A 22,435-nucleotide genomic window follows, 5' to 3' on the forward strand; every position below is an offset into this window, starting at 1 on the left:
AAGCTGATATGTCATTTTCCCAGAATCACCTTTTTCAGAGAGCTCCTGCTAATAGCTGACATGACCAATCTCTATTAGAGGATACAACTGGCTTAAAATAAGCTTCAGTGATTGTAGCATATCCAACTATGGGAGAAAGAAGTCATGCTGAATTAACAACCCAACGAAAAAGAATTTAAAACAAATATCAACCTCTCCCCCAAAACCCCCTCCCCCCCCCAAATCCCTAGGCCAGCATTTCCAAAGAGCTTTCCCAGTGTTTTAGAAAATGCAGAATTAAACAGGCTTTACTTTTCCTTACTTCAGAACTTTTTTTTAGCATCTCTGAAGTGCTAAGGTGCATTGTGAACCGCCAAAAGGAAGTATTCAGCTTAATCTAAAGAAGCCCTTTTGCCCCACAGAGCAGTAAAATAGACTGGCATAACACACTTGGAAAACTCTGACCTTTGCCATAAAAATGTTTTTATCCTTTAGGCTGCAGAGAGAACAATGAGGGTCAGGTACAGTAAGTCCCATACATAAAAGCCTTCAAGTCTGTGAACTTTCAAAGATGCTAATGTGTGTTCCATCACCATCAGGCATGAGTGAAACTGCACCTTGCTTTCCATTTCCTATTGCCACCTACCCTTTGGCTCTACCATCTCCCACCTCCTCTCCCTCCACCAGTCAGGACTCTTGCCTGTTCACTTGATGCCAACTTCTCTATGCCAGCCGCTGTACTGTACCACTGTGCTTTTCAAGGTATACTGTACTTTAAGATTAAAAATGTTTTATTTTTGTGTTTGTTTTCTATGTAGTATCTGTGTGAAAAGTATTATAAACCTATTCCATATTCCAGTGCAGTACTATATAGCTGATTGTGTTAGTTGGGTACCTAGGTTAACTTTGTTGGACTTAACAAACTGGACTTACAAACGTGCTTTTACTGCATCTGAGATAGTTCTCTCTCATAACTAATTTATCACTTACACGGGATAAGCACATTTAACTTCTATGAATCTCAGTTTTTATAAACCGAAGTTGAGATGTATGGGCCACAACATGTACAAAATAAGTCAAAATAGGGTTCCCAAAATTCACTGAAGTGTAAGACTTATTGATTTGTAAAATGAGGATGGGGAAGGGAGTTATTTCTATATTAAATGTTATTGTTTCAATGAAAAAAAAAAAGGCAACTGAATTTTGAATTTTAAACATGTTTTCCACCTAGTCCAATTATTAGGTATAATTAAAGAAGAACAGCAATGTGGAATACATGGGACTATGAAAAACAATTCATAATTTAAAAGAAATGCAAAACTATAGTAATATTTCACTTCTGTCAAATCTAAGACGACTACATTATTCAAATCAGGATCCTTGAGTGAAAAAGGGTACCACCGAGGCCTAACAAGGCAAAGCAGGATGAATGATAGCCTCTATCACCAAATCTCACATTTGTAGAGCAGCTAGAAAAAAAATTTAAAAAAGAAAAAAAACCCCAAAATCTAAGCATGTTTTACCCAAAATAACAGCTATCATTTATATACCAAACTCTGCTTAGAGCCTTTATATGTATTAAACCCATTTATCAGATTCTCCAAATACCTCTCAGAACTTTCAGTTCTATCCTTGGACACATAAGAACAAAGCAAAAAGACTGTGAACAGTAAGTCAGAAGCAGTCAGCAAGACTTTTGCCTTTTGAAGGCATCTTCAAATAGATAAGATCAAAGTGGAAGGGGATTTAGACCCTTGTTTGGGTCTCTAGCAGAGGTTAAGTGAGACCCAATGGGGCAAGCTGGACCAGAGCAGCTTGGCCCAGCTATCCCCAACACCAAAGCCTCTGCTGTCTTCTAGCAACAAACCATATTCCCCCTAACTGAGGCAGCTCTAGAAGCAGCAGGATAAATGTTCTCTAGCAGGTAGGAATAAGGGCCTACAAACAGATGGTGGAAAATGATTATGAAGCCCTCCAAGAACTTGCTCAATCAAGTTTTATGGTAAATGGTGCCGTTTGGAACTTCTGTGTTCATAGCAGGAAGACTAGTTTTGAGCCAGGCACACATTATTTGAGTGAATAAATGAAATCACTTTTCTAATTGGGGACAACTGTTTTCACTGCTGGTTTAGTGGGCTTTCCTGGTGGCTCAGACTGTAAAGAATCTGCCTGCAAGGCAGGAGACCTGGGTTCAATCCCTGGATTGGGAAGATCCCCTGGAGAAGGAAATGGCAACCCACTCCAGTCTTCTTGCCTGGAGAATCCCATGGACAGAGGAGCCTGGCGGCTCCAGTCCATGGCGTCACAAGAGTTGGACACGACTGAGCAACTAACACAGTGCTGTACAGAAAAGCAGCTCTGGATGATATGGAGAAGGCGATGACAAATCTGAGTCTAGACAGGAACCTACAGAGGATCAGTAGAGAGAACTATAGCTGAAATCAGAGAACATGTTCAAAGCAACTGAATTTGAAGAAAAAAATATGGAATTTCTCATAAACTTCACTCAAAGACAAAGTTTAAATTTTCTGACACCAACTCAGCGAATGTTAAAAAACAAAATACAAGGGCATATTTCTTGTTGATGAGTTTCTGTGGGCTCCCCTGGAATATCTGGAGAAGAAAGAAAACATCCTGATGAATCTGACAGTAAGCCTGACACTATGGTTGCACATGGAGAAGAGAAGAATAACAAAACAGAAACATGAATACAACACTCAAAGGTACCTTCATAAGGACATCAAATGCTTAACTGTAACTTCTGATTGATCATCAGGAGAATCAGCAGGTGAATGGTCCTATGAATTATTCAATTTCTTACAAATAGGAAGACAATAATGGTTTAGGAGCTGGAGTTAATTTTGTACTAAAATTCTATTTTTCCTCCCATCACTCAAGAGTAGAAGAGTCCAAACAGATATGAGGGAAAACCCACTAGTTTATATTTTCAGCCAAGAGTAAGGTATATACAATGTTGCTCTAGCCTTAATAATGGTCACTCATTCCATTCTGACAGGCTTCTGTCCATCGGAATACCTCTGATACTCCAGACTCTGTCAGCATGTCAAATGAAGAGGTATTTCTCCTCCTAAAATTCTCCTGAAGTTCATTGTTAGAAAGAATCTTGCAGACATAAGTCCTAGCAAAGAAGTAGGAACTTCTCAAACTGTAGGTTTGAGGATGAACAAGTTTTAAGAAACCTCCATTATGAAAGACCCCTCTTACAGAGACAACAATGCCTCTTAGGTAAAATGAGAAGTAGAAAGTCAGACAAAACTCTTTCCCTCCTAAGGATTTTATGAGGTCTCTCTTGGATAAATGATAAAATATTCTCCCCTTTCTTTCCTCAATCCCACTGCTAATCCTGTGCTAATTACTCGTAGCTGAAATGCTAGATGAGAATATTATAGTCTGAACAAATCAGACCAGAACACATATTCTAGGTCCTGTTTCTGTAATACAAGTCGGCATCTTAAAACACTATTTTGCATTTGTTTAGGGCATCTATAACAAAAACTAAGACAACCCAGATGAAGTCCTTATCACAGAACACATAGTAAATGCTCACCTAGTTGGTGAGGGAGGTGGTGGAAACGAAGAAGTGGGATGATGATAAGGTCTACTTTGCAATGTGGTTGGCAATGCTGTGAACCAAGAAGAAACACAGGATAAGCAATTTGTGGGTGAACTGGGAGTAATAAGGATAATGGGCTTGAGGTCCCAGAAAGACATACCAAGGAAGACATAATGCAAACAGAGAATACATTAAAGGAGAAATCTATAAACAAGAGTTTCCTAATATAGTCGACCTTCTGTATCCACAGATTCTGCATCTGCAGATTGACCCAACTGCAGACAGAAATTTTTCAGAAAAAAAAAAAAAATTCCATAAAGTTCCAAAAAGCAAAACTTGAAATTTTTCAGGAAAAAAAAAAAAAAAATTCCATAAAGTTCCAAAAAGCAAAACTTGAATTGGACACATGCTCTCAACTATTTACATGGCATTTATACTGTATTAGTTATTATAAGTAATCCAGAGATGATCTCAAGTATATGGGGGATATGTACATGTTATACGCAACTTCTAAGCTATTTTATGTATGGGACTTGAGCATCCACAGATTTTTTTATCTGTGAGGATCCTGTAACCCACCCCCCTTGGATATCGAGGGATGACTATGATATTTTCACTGCTCTAGAGGCTTAACACTTGGACATATAATACAGCATTATCTCAGTATGATAATTCATCTATTTCTGATGGAAGGTATCATTTATTCAATGTTTGCAAAAGATAAAAAAGTCTCAGAATGACAGAAGGACTAATATTATGTGATGCTACTTAAATGAGGTACATAGAGTAGTTAAAGTCACAGAGACAAAAAGAATAATGGGGATTGCCAGGGGCTGGGGAGCCACTGGCGAAAATGAAAAGGTCTGGAGATGGACGGTGGCGGCTGCACAACAGTGTGAATGTACACTCATAACTGGTTAAAATGGTAAATGCTATGTTACCTGTATCTTTAATCATAATTTTAAAAAAGTAAATGGAAAAAAGCCCCACTAAGACAGGAAAGCAATGACATGAGGTCCCCCTTTTTACATTCTTCTAATGACTGTAGCAGAAGTATCTTCTAATAGGGATAAATAGTTTACAAAACACTTTTCCACACATGAAGTCATTTTTATTCTCGTATCAAGTCTTCAATGTAGAGAGTCTTCAATTCATCTCTGAATGAGGCAGTTAAGGTAGAAACACAGAGTGACTTATCTAAAGTAAAATATTGGGTTGGCCCCCAAATTTTATCCATACAGTAAAATGGCAAAGCCAAAACTAGATACCAGTCATTCTGATCCCTAATCTAGTGTTTTTCCCCTCAACAAGGAAGCATCTCAATAGTCCTCAATCCTGCATTAACCTTTCTGATGGGAACAGCCATGTCTTCCTTATACTTCTTTACATATAACTGCACTGTTGATTTTGTTACAGTTCTTAAACTGTTAAATTTTCTACTTTATCACCCAACTACGGTTAAAGGACAGATCTTAAATTAATCTCTAGTGCTTCCCATTGTTGGTGAACAATAGAAAAGTTTCCTGATTCTGGATTATACTCCATAAACATCAAACCCCTTAGCATGCAAACACCAAAGACAATTACGACTATGGTTTTCTATTTTCACTTCTTCCTATCACTTGTTTTTTCCTCCTGCGCAGCAGATACTTTTGTAGTTTCTGCAATAAAGGAGAGAAAAACAACAAAAGTAGAGAGACCAGGAAGACAAAGCTCAACAATTACCAATTTGTAGCAGTTTTGTATCACTATATCCCAAACCTCAGACAGCACATTATTTCATCTGTAAATCCTCCTTATGAATCTCTAAAAGAAAGGATACACGGGAGCAACTACAGTACCATGATCACATCTAAAATCACGAACAATAATTCCTTAGCATGAACTTCCCAGGGCAGTGCTGACATTTCCATCACTGGTTTATTTTTTCTTAAGTTTGTTTGGATCAGGATTCAAATAAGGCCCATGCATTGTGACTGAACAACTATGTCTCTTAAATTTCCTTTAAAAGGTCCCTCCCCAACCCTTTCCCCCTTGCAGTTTTTTTTTTTGTTATTAAAGAAATCAAGTTATCTGGTTGTTTCCCATAGTCTGAATTTGCCAAATATATCACTATGGTGTATCTTAACATGTTTTTCTGATCCTTGTAATTACAGTAATTGACAGATCTAATGACTTAAACAGATTTGGGGTCATTTTGGTACTTTTAAAGTTTGTCAAGATTGCTTCACAGGTGATGATGTATATTTCCAACATAGGTATCAAATGTCTAGTTCTCATTCTCAGTAATCACCAACTAGAGTCATTAATTCACTAGGGGTTGCAACATGATAATATTCTATCATTCCTTCTTTATTCATTAACTAAAACATTTTTGTAAGAGAAACTCACCCATCAACTATTCAGTTGTTAGCACAGGAAGGTCAGAATAAATGATTCTTTACCTTTATTTATTAATTTTCTTTGGCTTCAAAATCACTACAGACAGTGACTGCAGCCATGAAATAGAAAGACTCTTGCTTCTTGCAAGGAAAGCTATGACAAATCTAAACAGCATATTAAAAAGCGAAGCTATCACTTTTCCAACAAAGGTCTGCATAGTCAAAGTTATAGTTTTCCCAGTAGTCAGGCAGAGACGTGAGAGTTGGACCATAAAGAAGGCTGAGCACCAAAGAATTGATGCTTTTTAAATGTGGTGCTGGAGAAGACTCTTCAGAGTCCCTTGGACTGCAAGATCAAACCAGTCAATCCTAAAGGAAATCAACCCTGAGTGTTCATTGGAAGGACTGTCATTGAAGCATACTTTGGCCACCTGACGCAAAGCATCAACTCATCGGAAAAGACCTCGATGCTGGGAAAGACTGAAGGCAAAAGAAAAAGGGGGCAGCAGAGGATGCGATGGTTAGATAGCATCACCAACTCAATGGACATGAATTTGAGCAAACTCCGGGAGATAGTGAAGGAGAGGGGAGCCTAGGAGTGCTGCAGTCCAGGGGGTGGCAAAGAGACAGACATAGCAACTGAACAACAACTAATTTTTAACAATTAATATCCCAGCATTTCTCTAAAGATGATCAGCAAGTTAAAAACAATTATGTGTTCACAGATGTAAACATATTTGATGGGTTTCAATTATTTGTAGTTATCCCTGCTATGACACCACCCTTATGGCAGAAAGTGAAGAGGAACTAAAAAGCCTCTTGATGAAAGTGAAAGAGGAGAGTGAAAAAGTTGGTTTAAAGCTCAACATTCAGAAAACTAAGATCATGGCATCTGGTCCCATCACTTCATGGCAAATAGATGGGGAAACAGTGGAAACAGTGTCAGACTTCATTTTCTTGGGCTCCAAAATCACTGCAGATGATGACTGCAGCCATGAAATTAAAAGACGCTTACTCCTTGGAAGGAAAGTTATGACCAACCTAGAGAGCATATTAAAAAGCAGAGACATTACTTTGCCAACAAAGGTCCATCTAGTCAAGGCTATGGTTTTTCCAGTGGTCATGTATGGATGTGAGAGTTGGACTGTGAAGAAAGCTGAGCGCCGAAAAATTGATGCTTTCGAATCGTGGTGTTGGAGAAGACTCTTGAGAGTTCCTTGGACTGCAAGGAGATCCAACTAATCCATCCTAAAGGAGATCAGTCCTGGGTGTTCATTGGAAGGACTGATGCTGAAGCTGAAACTCCAATACTTTGGCCACCTCATGCGAAGAGTTGACTCACTGGAAAAGACCCTGATGCTGAGAGGGATTGGGGGCAGGAGGAGACGGGGACGACAGAGGACGAGATGGCTGGATGGCATCACCGACTCGATGGACATGAGTTTGAGTAAACTCCAGGAGTTGGTGATGGACAGGGAGGCCTGGCGTGCTGCGATTCATGGGGTCGCACAGAGTCGGACACGACTGAGCGACTGAACTGAACTGAATCCCTGCTGCTGCTACTGCTGCTGCTAAGTCGCTTCAGTGGTGTCCGACTCTGTGCGACCCCAGAGACGGCAGCTCACCAGGTTCCCCCCTCCCTGGGATTCTCCAGGCAAGAGCCCTGATAGTGGGTTGCCACTTCTTTCTCCAAAGCGTGAAAGTGAAGAGTGAAAATGAAGTCGCTCAGTCGTGCCCGACTCTTTGCGACCCCATGGACTGCAGCCTACCAGGCTCCCCCGTCCATGGGATTTTCCAGGCAAGAGTACTGGAGTGGGTTGCCATTGCCTTCTCTAGTAGTTATCCCTGCTGCTGCTGACACTCAAATTGCACCATATTTGAACAGTGGAAGCTTATTCATATTAGCTCCCAAGACTTTGTAACCATTGTTACTTGTCTCAGAGAGCTTCTTTGCTTTCTAGGGTTATACCTTATTCTAGGCATATCTTAGCTTTTTCTTAGACCTGTAATCTATTTAAAGGAGCCCTTTCCTTTCAGTGAGAAATGGTATTTAGAAACCACAATCTGGGTGCTAAGGGGTGCTGACTGCCTTTTTAGTACAGAGCTAGGAAATGTCATACACATGTGTATATACATACACATACATACATGAGTATATACTGATGCTTCTAATCCAAACTCAGGTTTAGAGAATTTTTACTTAATCTCATTAACTTTATACCTGTTTCTCCTTTCTCGCATGCCAAAACCCTATTCTCAAAGCTGCCTTCATAACTGTTCTTTTATTTTATCTCACAATATACACACAATAGCCAAGACTTAAAATGTCAAACTATCACCAACAATATGATAAACAACAATCTTTCTGGGGGGCAATTCTTTTTTACCCTTAGGATTTACCCAACTCAAGATATCTATAAATTACTGTGTATTTAAGTCACTTGGAACAGTTTGCTTTGGGTGATTACATCACTAACTGAAAGTACACTTTATTTCACTTTTGACTTTCAGGCAGTATATTTTAATTAATGTTGCCATATATGTCTGCAAAATGTTTAGATGAATCTAAAGTCAAAACCATAAAAAAAGATACACTCAAAGACAAATTGCTCTCTCGGTCTACTTTAACCTAATCTCTCCCTACCCTGAAGGTAACTTTAATAATATTTTTATATAATACCCTAAATTCCCTCTTTTTTGGCTACTATCCACTGGCTCCCTACTTTGAGAAATACTGAAATTGCTAGTATCTTCCTCCTATCTCAGTCCTCCAGTATCTAATTTTAAGTAACATATTTATTTACAGTTGGTATCTACAAAGTAATCAGTGAGCTTTTCTGCTTTTCATATAGTCTTCCCACATACTTGATAATTAAACTCTATCTATAGAATTTAACAATAAAGTACTACATACTATATTGTCTCTCAATTTTAGTTTCACCAATAAAATTTTAATGCTCACCACCAACTCAAAATACTAGTTTAAGAGTGTTATTCAGAACACAAGTCCATAATTCTTTATCAGGTAGAAACCTTTGGAGCTAGGTATATTCTAAAATTCAGACTCCTTTCCTTCTCTTTCTCTCACTTTTAAAAGAAAATAATATGATATATGAAATATTTACTATATATCATGGAAACAGCCCAGAGAGGTCTGTCATATTATCCCATATTTTGCAAAATTATTACCCCCTATTTTGCAATAAAATATATTAAATATTTAGACTAAGCTATGTTACTTCAGGTTAGGTTTTATTGTCAAATGAATTCAGGTCATATTATCAGTGTTTGCCATTAAATGAGTCTCCCTTAAAAAAATGGCTTTTCAGTACTTTTAGAATTTCGAATTATAAATAAGACATTGTGGACCTGTAGTCAGTAGCTTAAGATCATGTATAAAAATAGTACTTTCCTTACCTACCTACCACCAATAAAAGGACAAGTCAGAAAACATTTTTACTCATTTTAAATAAAGATATCTGTTAAATTGCATTTTATTATAAAATGCAATTGTGTTACTGCAAATAGAGATTATTTGTTAGAGTTCGGCTTACGAGCATTTTACTAAGCCCATGTGGCCTTTTTCTAATATAACCTGTTATAATTTAAAACAGCTTGTTACTCTCCTGCTATTTTTTTTTCCTATTAAAAACTAATTCTTAAAAAGGATATTTTTAGAAGTACATCCCATTCCACCAGTCTATGCAACATTCTTTTAAGGATAACAATTAGAATATTTAAAACTAGAAAATGAGGGGGGAAATGCTGATAAATGAGGTGAGTCTGGTTCTTAGAACTCTCACTCTAGTGCAAATTCATACTATATATTCTTGGTATTCTTAATATTTCTTGTTATAAATCATTTCTTAAATAAAATGTCTGCTTTTTAATGCATATTCAGCATTGTCTGAAATATGTTAAGCCTTAGCTTTTCAAATGATTTTAAAAAGGTAATCTTCAAGGAATCATGAACAACATACGAGTAATCACAAGGGAAACTATTGATCATCATTCTAAATAGGATAAGAAAACCAAAACCAGTGAAAGAACGATTAAATGAGATACTAAATTATTAGAAATGTTAACTGCAGCAATTTTCTCATTTATGAAAATTAAATGTACATTTAATCTTTAGAATTATTATGCATTCGGATGTGCATTAAAATATAAAATTAATACCAATATTTAAATAGGTTAGCCAAGAATAGAAATGGCAAACATTTAGTGAAAATAGTCAATAAAAAACAAAAACTGGAAGTGAACCATGTTACACATATTTTACTCCTAGACATCAAGCATGTGAATTATCTTGAATTTAAGCACAATATTTTAGGGGGCTGTTCCCAAATTTGGCCATTAGCTACAGGACTTCCATATTATTAACCTAATTATTGTTCTCTATACCCACACATTTCCTTTGCATAAAGAATAGACAATCAGTTTTGAATTTTAAATCCCTAAATAATTATTCAATGCTTATGTTTAACTGCTGCAGGAAGGGGGACCCCTTCCAGGGCATGAAAGTGGGCTCTTGTCTAACACTCGGAAATGAACTATCCGAGGAGACACATGTGCTGACAAAGAGATTTTATTGGGAAGCGGCACCCGGGCAGAGAGCAATAGGCTAAGGGAACCCAGGAGAACTGCTCTGCCACGTGGCTCGCAGTTTCAGGGTTTTGCGGTGATGGGATTAATTCCAGGTTGTCTGGCCAATCATTCTGACTCAGAGTCCTTCCTGCTGACCAACATGGACAGCATATCAAAAAGCAGAGACATTACTTTGCTGACAAAGGTCCGTCTAGTCAAAGCTATGATTTTTCCAGTAGTCATGTATGGATGTGAGAGTTGGGCTATAAAGAAAGCTGAGTGCCAAAGAATTGATGCTTTTGAACCGTAGAGTTGGAGAAGACTCTTGAAAGTCCCTTGGACTGCAAGGAGATCAAACCAGTCAATCCTAAAGGAAATCAGTCCTGAATATTCACTGGAAGGACTGATGCTGAAGCTCCAATACTCTGGCACCTGATGCGAAGATCTGACTCACTGAAAAAGACCCTGATGCTGGGAAAGACTGAAGGCAGAAGGGGACGACAGAGGACAAGAAGGCTGGATGGCATCATCAACTCACTGGACATGAGTTTGAGCAAGCTGCGGGAGATAGTGAAGGACAGGGAATCCTGGCATTTTGCAGTCCACGGGGCTGCAAAGAGTCGGTCACGACTGAGCAACTAAACAACAATAACGATCTAATTTGAATAGAAAACTAATCGTGCTATTTGGTGGCAGCACACATGCACTGCCATCCCACAGTGTACACCCACTCCCCTCTTAGTTTTGTTATTTTACAAGGTTAAAATATAATTTTTTTCTTTATTGAAAATATGGAAACAATAATTTTTAGCATCTGTAATTTTTAGTTGTCTATTTCTTTCTCTCCCCAAAAGGGTTTTTGCCTTCTATGACTAGAGTTTGAAAAGTTGAGATTTACACTCTTGACCCTGCATTTTAAAGGGTATAGAATAGACCATAATATACAAATAAAATACATGCTAAACCTTCTCAGGCCTACCCACTCCAGAACTTACATTTTCCCATTCACTTATGAGAATTACACATTTGCTATTTAAATTAAAAAAAGAAAAAGAAAAAAACCACAGAGTTTAACAAAAGGCAATTTCCTAAAATCTGCCTCATAAAGACAGCTAATAACTATTTCGACTTTCCTAGCATTTTTGACATAAATCAACTTTAAATAGTTTTAGGTAGGGATATTTTACAAAGAGTTCTATAAAAAGCTATTTTCATTTCATAAAATATCAGGGATAGAGAGACATGGACAAATATAAATTTTACTTTATCTTTTAAAAACCCCTAACTATTGTGTAAATATGCCATAATTTATTTTACCAAAACATACTGAGAATCATTTCTAATTTTTCAATATTATAACAGTCCTATAATCCTTTTATCTCTATCTTTAACCACTGTAACCTATGCCATTAGAATAAGTATCAGGAAGTAGCATTACTGGATAAAAGGGTATATATATATATATATTTCTGATGTGGAGATTCGTCAGAAAAGTTGCAAATTTACATTCCTACCAACTCTGCATGAGAACATCAAAACTCTGGTCATTATTAATGTTTGTCAATCTGATGGGGGAAAAATGATCTCATTATTTTAATCTTCATATTAAAAATTATAAGAGAAACTGAATCTCAATGTATTTATTAGCCTCTCTTCTTTATACTCTTTGGCTATTTTTCTATGTAGCTGTTCCTTTAATTAATTTGTGATACTTTTTAATGTTAAAATATCAAGGCAGAATATTTATATTAGCCTTCTAAAACTATGATGGCTTTTGTCCTAAGTGTTTAAATTTTTTATATAGTCACTTTTTTCACTTTTCTTTTTGTAACATCTGCGTTTCACATTCCCTGCTGTAAACGTTTTTACATCAGATACAAAAAAGTTCTCTTAATTTTTGTTGTCTTCTCCAAATTAGATTATGTAGGTAAACACACTCCTCAACCACAGCAGAAAGCTGACATTAGATAAAGAGTTTTACAGCACAGCTATTATTAAGTAATTCAGTGTGCTAATTTTAAGAAATTTATTAATTCCTAATATGAAGATAATTAAATTAACTGGTGTTGCCTGGAAACAAAACGGATATTTTTTCTGATTAACAGGAGGATGCTTTTGGGGAGAAGAAACTTAATTAGCCTTATCTATTCATATGTTCTTTGTTGAAGACATCTGGACATCCAGTGTCAAAACTGCAGGCATCTTTCCCTCATCTTTCTCCTCTATAACAAAGTGGTTTACCAATCCCACTGCAAACCACTTAGACTAAGTCACAATTTATTATCTTCCTTGAATTGTCACAAATCAATCTTGGTCTCTCCTTCTAGGCTAATTAATACAGCACACCAACACTGAATTAATCTAACAGAGGTTCAATCAAACATATACAATAAGTACAAACTCCTGGCCACAAATCCTGACTACGTGAAGTATTTTACACTTAAAAGTGCCAACTATGTGCCCTATGCTAAGTGTTGATGGTTATAGTCATGAGCAAAATATCTTGGTACTCATGTTGCTTACAATCAAGTGAGAAAAATGGACATTTAAACAATCTGTTGTTTTTGTTTAGTCAATAAACAGTGTCCAACTCTTTGCCACCCCATGGACTGTAGCTTGCTAGGCTTCCCTGTTCCTTCACTATCTCCCAGAGTTTGCTCAAACTCATGTTCACTAAGTTGGTGATGCCATCTACCCCTCTCATTCTCTGTTATCCCCTTCTTATACCCTCAATCTTTCCCAGCATCAGGGTTTTTTCCAATGAGTAGACTCTGCGGCCAAAGTCTTAGAGCTTCAGCATCAGTCCTTCCAATGAACATTCAGGGCTGATTTCCTTTAGGATTGACTGGTTTGATCTCCTTGCAGTCCAAGGGACTCTCAAGAGTCTTCTCCAGTGCAATCTGAAAGCATCTATTCTTTAGCACTCAGCCTTCTTTATGGTCCAACTCTCACATCCGTACATGACTACTGGAAAAACCGTACCTTTGGCTATACAGACCTTTTTTGGCAAAATGATGTCTCTGCTTTTTAATATGCTGTCTAGGTTGGTCATAACTTTCCTTCCAAGGAAGTAAAGTCTTTTAATTTCATGGCTGTAGTCACTATCGGCAGTGATTTTTGAGCCCAAGAAAATAAAATCTGTCACTATTTCCACTTTTTCCCCTTCTATTTGCCATGAAGTGATGGGACTGGATGACACGATCTTAGATTTTTGAATGCCGAGTTTTAAGCCATTTCCTTCACTTTCCTCTTTCAGGGTCATCAAGAGACTCTTTAGTTCCTCTTCACTTTCTGCCATTAGGGTGATATCATCTGTATATCTGAGGTTGTTGATATTTCTTTTTTTACTTTTTTAAAAATTAATTTATTTTAACTGGAGGCTAATTACAATATTGTAGTGGTTTTTGCCAAACATTGACATGAATCAGCCACGGGTGCACATGTGTTCCCCATCCTGAACCCCCCTCCCACCTCCCTCCCCATCCCATCCCACAGGGTCATCCCAGTGCACCAGCCCTGAGCACCCTGTCTCATGCATCCAACCTGGACCTGCGATTCGCTTCACGTATGATAATATACACGTTTCAATGCTACCCTCTCAAATCATCCCACCCTCACCTTCTCCCACAGAGCCCAAAAGACTGTCTTTTACATTGTGTCTCTTTTGCTGTCTCACATATAGGGTCATCGTTACCATCTCTCTAAATGGTTGTTGATATTTCTCCCAGCAATCCTGATTCCAGCCTGTGCTTCATCCAGCCGGGCACCTTGCATAATGTACTCTGGATATAAGTGAAATAAGCAGAGTGACAATATACAGCCTTGTCATACTCCTTTCCCAATTTTGAACTAGTCTGTTTCATGCAAGGTTCTAACTGTTGCTTTTTGACCTGCATACAGTTTCTCAGGAGATAAAGAGGCGGGAATACCGGATGACCTTGTTTAAGAATTTTCCAGTTTGTTGTGTTCTACATAGTCAAAGGCTTTAGCAAAGTCAATGAAACAGAAGTAGATGTTCTTCTGGAACTCCCTTGCTTTCCCTATCATCCAACAAATGTTGGCAATTTGATCTCTGGTTCCTCTGCCTTTTCTAAATCCAGTCTGTACATCTGGATGTTCTTGGTTCACATACTGCCGAAGCCCAGCTTGAAGAATTTTGAGGATTACCTTGCTAGCATGTGAGTCAAAGTCGCTTAGTTGTGTCAGACTCTTTGCAACCCCATGCACTGTAGTCCATGGAATTCTACAGGCCAGAGTACTGCAGTGGGTAGCCTTTCCCTTCTCCAGGGGATCTTCCCAACCCAGGAAACCAGGTCTCCTGCATTGCAGGCAGATTGTTTACCAGCCTAGCCACGAGGGAAGCCCTGCTAGCATGTGAAATGAGTGCAACTGTGTGGTAGTTTGAACATTCTTTGGCATTGCCCTTCTTTGGGGTTGGAAAGAAAACTGACCTTTTCCAGTGCTGTGGCCACTGCTGATTTTTCCAAGTTTGGAAAAAAAATTACAAAAATAAAATTATACCCTGGGATAAATGCCATGAAAGGCATGGCTGCTATGAGAAAGAATAAGTTGATTTATTGACATGAATAAGCCCATTAGACATAAAAAGAACACATACAGCATACAGAAGAGAGATCTTAAACACAGAAATATAAATAATATAGAAACACAAATAACACTTGACATTATTTATTGGCAGAGGTAGTAGTGATGTGATGCTGGATAGTTAAGGCAAAGTCAACAGTTTAGCAAATTCCAGGAAGAGCAAGAAGGCCAAAGTAGCTGATGCAGGGGAAGTGGGGAAGCACGATACTGTAAGAGAGGGAAGACAGGTAGGAGGCGGCCAGGCCACACATATCACTCCAAAAGGCTGAGAGCCCTGTGAAAGTTATCTGGTTAATGCTTAATTCAATCTTCCTAAACCTTAATTAATCATGAAAATCTTTCTAAGAAAAACCAGTAACAGGTCATGGACAGTGTTCCATAGAACATACTTTCAGTCATATGACAGCAAGGGAGTGCAAAGTAAAGGTCTGCACTCTGCTAGTGCTGATACATTTTAAGAGAAAATGATACAATACAAAAACTGAGTTTTCATTTACTTATATTTTGAATTAAGAAGTGTCAGGCAGAAAAAAGCACAACAGGCCTAGAAACTGCTGGAAAGGCTGGCCCTGGCTGGTCTTCAAGGCCTTGGACTTCCTGTTTCTACCACTCCTTAACAGATAAGGACAGCTCTGTATACTTAAACCGTTTGCACAAACAGTATGGTTTATGCTCAATATCTGCTTTTCTTCCGGGAGCCTGGAATTTTCATACATGTTAGAGACTGGATGCCTACGTGACCAGCCGTCATAAAAACCCTAGGCGCTCCACTGAGACTCTAACGAGCTTCCCTAGTAGACCATCTTTCACTCGTGCTGTCACAAGCCCCTCCTGGAGGAACTAAGTGTGACCTCTGTGACTCCAGCAACAGAGCTCCTGGAAACTTGTGCATGCTTCCCTTTGGACTTTGCCTCATGGTCATTTTTTCTTTGCTGATTTTGTTTTGTATCCTGTGCTGCAATAAATGATATCCATGAGTATCACTATACACTCAGTCCTCCTCGGAGAGGGCAGTGGCACCCCACTCCAGTACTCTTGCCTGGAAAATCCCACGGACGGAGGAGCCTGGTAGGCTGCATGCAGTCCATGGGGTCGCTAGGAGTCGAACACAACTGAGCGACTTCACTTTCATGCATTGTAGTAGGAACTGACAATCCACTCTAGTATTCTTGCCAGGGATGGGGGAGCCCGGTGGGCTGCCATCTATGGGGTCGCACAGAATCAGATACGACTGAAGCGACTTAGCAGCAGCAGCAGCAGCAGCCCTCCTAGTGAACCCAGCGATGTTCTTGGGGATTTCAATGCAAGAACAAAATGGAATACAGCAAGATGCCTTCCTCCACTGCTGTCTTCCAGTCTCTCAAAATGAAACTTAACTGTTTTGGAAAAAATATATAGTTGGTATTCAGGTATAGAGCATCTCTCCTTTTTTTTTTTTTTTTTTTTTTATAGAAGCAATTACTATAAAAAACAGAATAGCAGCTAACTTTAAAGTGACTGTGATTGAGACGAGGCATTGAGTGAGGTTTTGCTCATGTCTGTGCTGTGCTTAGGTGCTCAGTCGTGTCTAACTCTTTGCGAACATGTGGACTGTAGCCCGCCAGGCTCCTCTGTCCATGAGGATTCTCCAGGCAAGAAAACTGGAATGGGTTGCCATGCACTCCTCCAGGGGATCTTCCCAACCCAGGGATTGAACCCAGGTCTCCTGCATTGCAGACGGATTCTTTACCAGCTGGGCCACAGGGGAAGCCCAAGAATACTTGGAGTGGGTAGCCATTCCCTTTTCCAGGGGATCTTCCCAACCCAGGGATAGAACCCAGGTCTCCCCCACTGCAGTCGGATTCTTTACCAGATGTGCCACCAGGGAAGCTTGCTCATGCTTACACTGTTCTATTTCATGACTATGGTGGTGTTAGATTTAAAATAACTTAATAAAAAGGTAAGTTAAAATTGTTTATGTGCTTGTCTATTATTTCACAACAGAAAATGTTCTGTTATAGCTGGTATGGATTTGGAAGTTGTCAGCTGAAGTCTTAAAACCATCAATATATCCATTTCCTGAAGAAAAGGATATAAAAGAATGAACGGAAGGCTAAGTGCTGAGGCTCAGGAAATGCGTAGGTTTGGGTAGCTGGGAAGAACACAGTTAAGGAAACCATGGAAAACACTCATCAGCTGGGCAGTGACCAGAATGGGCTGCGTGTTAAGAAGTGGTCTATGAATGAGGTTTACTTTGAAATGAGAAGTTGCCCCTTTCCTCTGTGTGACCAGAAAGTTTTGGTTACACTTCAGTTTCAGTACTTACCACTCTGTACGGGCAAATAATTGCTAAGGGTTCTATATCCGCAAAGAGTTTAAGTTCCTACAGTACTGGCACTGTGTCCTTTTCAATTAACTTTGTATTCCAATTACCTTGAAGACAGCCTGACTCGTAACGGGTCCTTAATAAATCAGGTGCTTAGAATGGAGAATGCAATCAGGCCCATATCACAGAAACCATGAAAGGAGAGAATATATTCTATGATCAGTTTTAAATTTTCTTCATTTTTCTTCTTTTTCTCCTACTTTTGGCAACCTTTCAGGTCATTACCGTTTTTTCACTAAATCCTTTCCACTCTACTGCTACCTCCTCAGCATTGCTTTAAGAACGACCTGAGCACCGACTATGTGCAGGGCACTCAGCCAGGTCCTGTCAGAGATACAGAGATGAGCTTACTGTCGGGGCAGGACATATTCCAGCACATGAGTAACACAAAACTGTAAGTGGAATACAGAGAGAAAGAATAGGACAATGGCATGGAAGTTAGAGGAGAGTGATTAGAAACAGCTTTCATGGGAAGATGACATCTGCTTTTGTTCTTGAAGAATGTTAGAATTTAAACAGAAAGAAGAACAGGTAAGGGTGTTTCAATAGAGAGAACAGCTTAAGAATTAATAGGTATATGAACGACAACGTACAAAGAAATGAAGCGAGAAAGGCAGGAGTCGACTAGATAAGAAAAAGAAAGAAGCAAAAATTATGTCATTGTCCGAGTGAGTAGAGCTGATAAAGGAGACCAAAACGGAGCTGCCAGAGATGTAAAGGAAAACCAGGGAAATGTGGTTTCATACAACTGAAGAGAAGAAACTGAAGCGGAAGAAAAAAGCTTGGAGTGAGCAGATGTTTTATAACTCTTTTCAAAGAAAGACTGTAAAAAGGTGCCAAGAAGTGAGGTAGTGGGAGAGAGGATGTGAAAGTCTGGAAAGGTGTGTTTATGAAAAAGAGGGAGATATCATAACAAATGAGGAGGGAAGATGCAGTAAAGCATCAGTTTTCAGCTGGGTGACTTTGCTCCCCCAGAGACATCTGGCATGCCTGGAGACATTTTTGGTTGTCACTAGCTAGGGATGAGAAAGGTCACTACTGCAACCTAGTGGGTAGAGGCCGAGGATGCCGCTAAACATTCCGCAACGCACACGACCGTGCCCCACGACAAGGAATTATCTGGTCCAACATGTCAGCAGGGCCAAGGCTGAGAAACCCTGTACTAAAGCATAGCGGACACAAAAGAGAAAATGATTAACCAAAGAAGCAAAGTCTTTGGTAAAGTGAGAATATTCAGGGAGAAAGAAAACTTTTCTGGTTCTCTATCTCTAGGACAGAGACAGCTTCAGGCTGGATAGCTTCAAGACATTACTTATTTGAAAAAGTACATTGAAATACAACACCCCAATTTTCCCCATATACATGAATGACAATGTGCATGCCTTAAATCATTACTTACCCTGTGAACAGATAAACCACTTATCTTCTGGGATACATCAAGGTTTAAAATGTGGGTACTTCTATTTTTTTCTAAGTTCCAAATATGTACAGCAGTCACACCCATTAAAAGGTTAATAGATATTGATTAGAGTCCATATACTAGTTAAAAATTTATAATTTATAAAATCTCCTATGTACTATTTAGAAAGAAGTTACAAATAATCTATATTTTAATAGTTCACTGGAATACCATGTGAAATGGAGGCCTACAAAAGAAAGCACCAGTTTAAGATGCCAAGTAACACTGCTATAAAAGGACAGGAGGAGTTAACAGTGACTATAAAAATGGAGCTTGAACTACCTTTGGAACAAAGTGCAAAATATTTCAGACACAATGAACTTGATCATATACTTTTCACTTTGTATCATAAACATGAAAAGACTATTTACTGACATGCATTATGTGAAAAGTACTAAGAGAAATTTAATAAAAAATTCTGCTCTCAAGAGAATTTTCATTCATTTATATGTTTTCCAAGCATGAACTATATGCTAATAACAGGCTTATGAGGATATAACAATGAAAAAGACAGACGTAATTTCTGCTTCAAAATTAATTAGGGATAGGACTTCCCTGGTGGCCCAGTGGTGAAGACACCATGCTCCCAATACAGGGGGGCCCAGTTTGATTGCTGGTCAGGGAACTAGATCCCACATGCTGCAACTAAGACTGGGTGCAGTCAAATATTTTTTTAAATTATACAAGGACAAGCTGGTAAATGACCCCAGGTGGCACTAGTGGTAAAGAACCTGCCTGCCAAAGCAGGAGATGATGTAACAGATGCTGGTTTGATCCCTGGGTCGGGAAGATCCTCTGGAGAAGGAAATGGCCACCCACTCCAGTCTTCTTGCCTGGAGAAACCCATGTACAAGAGGAGCCTGGCAGGCTACAGTCCCTGGGGTCACACACAGTCAGACATGACTGAAGTGACTTAGCACACACACACACAAGCAGGTAAATAGGCAATTACAATGTAGAGGAAGCACAAATTAATGAAGATGAACTCTAGAGCTGAACTATCTAGGTTTGGATCCAGATCCATTTATAAGGCTTGTGATCTTGGGCAAACTGTTTACCTTCTCTGTGTCCAATGATGAAGCATTCACATTATGGGGTTGTTGAGAAAGTAACATCTGAGATAAGATCTAAGACTACAAGTGTGAACCTTTTTCTTGGTGAAGGTAAGGGGGGGGGGGGGGCGGAATGGGATACAAAAATAAAGCTCTAAACAGCAAAGGAAACTGACTATGTGAAGGCCCAAGAAAAGAACAAAACTTGGTTCACTAAGGAACTTAAAGCCATTCTATATGCAGAGTGTGAATGGGAAGGGGTTTGGCAGTAGTAAAGATATGAGCCCAGAGAAGCAGCAGAGGCTGGATAACAAAAAGCCATTTGATCCATGAAAAGGAGTTTGAACTTTATTTTAGAATTTTGTTAAACATACATACACACTTTTGCTTAAACTTGCTCTCACTCAAGAGTTAATAAGCCCACACGACAGAAAGAATGCACACATAAAGAAGAGAATTCTTGGCTTCAATTCTCTAAAGTTGAAATCCAAACAGCATTAAATATATTCACTTAATGTGGAAAAGTTGATAGAGAAAAAAAGAGATGCCTGAGCATCTCTGTTTAGAACACTATACTGTGTTTTCACATAGACTATTTAAATTAATCAAAGAAGAACTCTAAGGAAGGTGATACTATTCATTTTACAGATGCAGAAACTAAGGTACAGAAGCAACAAACAACTAGACATCAAAACATGAAAGCTGTTCACAAATCTGTCTTTGCACGCTCATCCCAACACATGATACTACAATTTCTCATGTGTACTATATTCTTCTTTACCTTGTTTTAAAACAACTACAAATCACCATGTCAAAGTTTTATTTGCCTGAAGCCAACAGATGGAGAAGTATACCAAGTTGGGAATTTTAACTCTACTTCCCCATCCTTCCTCCTTTCTCAGACTTTACTGTTGAAGCATGTGACAGAACTATGACTCTGTAATTGAGGATAAAATGAGATTTCTCTGTCATAAGCTATTACTAACAATCACTACAAACTCACCTAAGGTTTCTGCCATAAAGCTTTTTTGCTAACCAGAAAATTCTCATGTCTCATCTCAAGCACGCAAGAAATACTTTGGGAAAAGTCTGATGACAAGAATAATTAAGACTTAAGAAGAATATTATAGAATTTTTCTCTAAAGCAAACTCCAGATAAAACAGAAATTAAGTAAATATAATTTCAGAATGGGCTTCCCTGGTGGCTCAGAGGTAAAGAATCCGCTTGCAATGCAGGAGACTTGGGTTTGATCCCTGGATTGGGAAGATCCCCTGGAAAAGGGCATGGCAACCCACTCTAGTATTCTTGCCTGAAGAATCCCATGGACAGAGGAGGCTGGCAGGCTACAATCCATGGGATCGCAAAGAGTTGGACATGACTGGAGAGACTTAGCACACAGCACAATTTCAGAATACAGGGGAAAAGAATACACTATACTTGAAGTTGTTTTGACATTCAGTCTCCCCCTAAAGAAGAAAGGAAATTACACACTAACAACACAATTCATTATTGCTCATTCCATGATTTCTGCTTTAGTAGGTAAGATTTTCATAAAATTTAAGGAATTGTAGCCAGAGGAGATTGTCAAACTTTTAATCTTCATCAATATTTTTAGAAAACAAGAGCAAGCAAAGAACACTTTGCATGCCTGGCCTAATTGATTTTTCCATCTCATTTTAGTTTTAAATACAATAATACACCTCAAATTTACGAAAAGATTGTTTACAAAGCATTTTCTCATGCTACTATTTCATCCCAACAACTCACTCTCTACAATTTACCAGACACTATGCCACATCCTGTAGGCTTTTGCTCCAAGTACAGAAGAGTTATGTGGAGGAGTCAAAACGTACAAGCAACTGGTGATAATACAGTACAATAAGAACTGGAAGAAAGGTCCAAAGTACTAAGGGAGTGAGTATATGATTACTGGTAAAAGTAACTTTTGAACTGGGTCTTGAAGAATAAAGATGGCCTTAAGAATCAGGAGACTTTTTATTGCAAATAACCCCAAACTGGCTTACACAATAGGGATTTATTCACGAACAGAAATCCCACCATAGAGAAAGCCCCAGGCCCAGCACAGTAGGAGTCTAAAATGATATTATCATGGACCTACATTCATTCTACCTCTCTGTTCTGCTGTCTTCAGGGCGTGACTCATCATTCCCTGTGGTCACAAAACAGCTGCCAGTTGCTATTAGCACTGCTCCCTTGTTCACATACAACAGGGGAAAAAAAAATCTTCTTCCCCCAAAATAGAATCTCTCTTTCCTTGTCCAGTTTAACTTGGACAAATAATAATTTACAGGGGAATGCCTTGAGCTGATTGGCTTGGTGTAATCAAGATCTACCACTGAAATGGGTGATGAGTCATCTTCTCATAGTCTCCTGGATGGCAATGAAAGAGAACTCCAAACACTGGGATAAAC

General features: G+C 38.7%; 1 protein-coding gene across 3 annotated transcripts in view; it reads right to left on the minus strand.

The window, feature by feature from the left end:
• The window catches only part of BTBD7 (BTB domain containing 7), a 90,774-nt gene that overhangs the window by 63,212 nt on the left and 5,127 nt on the right, over positions 1-22,435 (minus strand). The window contains exon 2 of one of the 3 annotated variants that reach the window (XM_061159332.1): positions 3,548-3,623. The exons of the other annotated variants lie outside the window; for them this stretch is intronic. The gene's annotated coding sequence lies outside the window, so the exon portion shown is untranslated. The remainder of the gene's footprint in view (positions 1-3,547; positions 3,624-22,435) is intronic. 3 annotated transcript variants of the gene reach the window in all.

Source organism: Dama dama, chromosome 13, assembly GCF_033118175.1.
Source record: "Dama dama isolate Ldn47 chromosome 13, ASM3311817v1, whole genome shotgun sequence".
NCBI lineage: Eukaryota > Metazoa > Chordata > Mammalia > Artiodactyla > Cervidae > Dama > Dama dama.